Below are 461 nucleotides of genomic sequence, written 5' to 3' on the forward strand. Positions count from 1 at the left end.
TTCTGGCGGCAAGACTGGACAGCGCAGGGAACGCAGCTCAGCAGATACCTAACAAACGTTTTACAAATATTTTTAATTCAAAAGAACACAATTCCGTTGTCGTCCAGCGGTTAGGATATCTGGCTTTCACCCAGGAGACCCGGGTTCGATTCCCGGCAACGGAAAGCTCTTCTCTTGTTTTGTTTTATTTTCATACAATATAAATGTGTATATTTTAAGATTAGTATTTATAATTTCGATATAATCTTCAAGACGTTTTTTTATTTTCATAAAATATATTGTGTTTTTCTAAGATTAGTATTTATAATTTCTATCTAGAAAATTAATAGATTTTTTTAATTTTCATAAAAAATATATATTTTTCCAAAATTAGTATTTATGAGATTGAAATTTAAAAGATTAATATTCTTCTCTCATTTTGTTTCATATTTTCATAAAATATAATCACATTTTTCTAAGAT

At 28.0% G+C, this 461-nt stretch overlaps 1 non-coding gene across 1 annotated transcript; it reads left to right on the forward strand.

The window, feature by feature from the left end:
- The first annotated feature begins 92 nt into the window (after nucleotides 1–92).
- On the forward strand, nucleotides 93–164 carry TRNAE-UUC. The gene has a single exon. It is a non-coding gene; the product is annotated as a tRNA-Glu (tRNA).
- Nucleotides 165–461: the final 297 nt, after the last annotated feature.

This window comes from Morus notabilis, unplaced genomic scaffold (assembly GCF_000414095.1).
Source record: "Morus notabilis unplaced genomic scaffold, ASM41409v2 Scaffold519, whole genome shotgun sequence".
Taxonomy (NCBI): domain Eukaryota; kingdom Viridiplantae; phylum Streptophyta; class Magnoliopsida; order Rosales; family Moraceae; genus Morus; species Morus notabilis.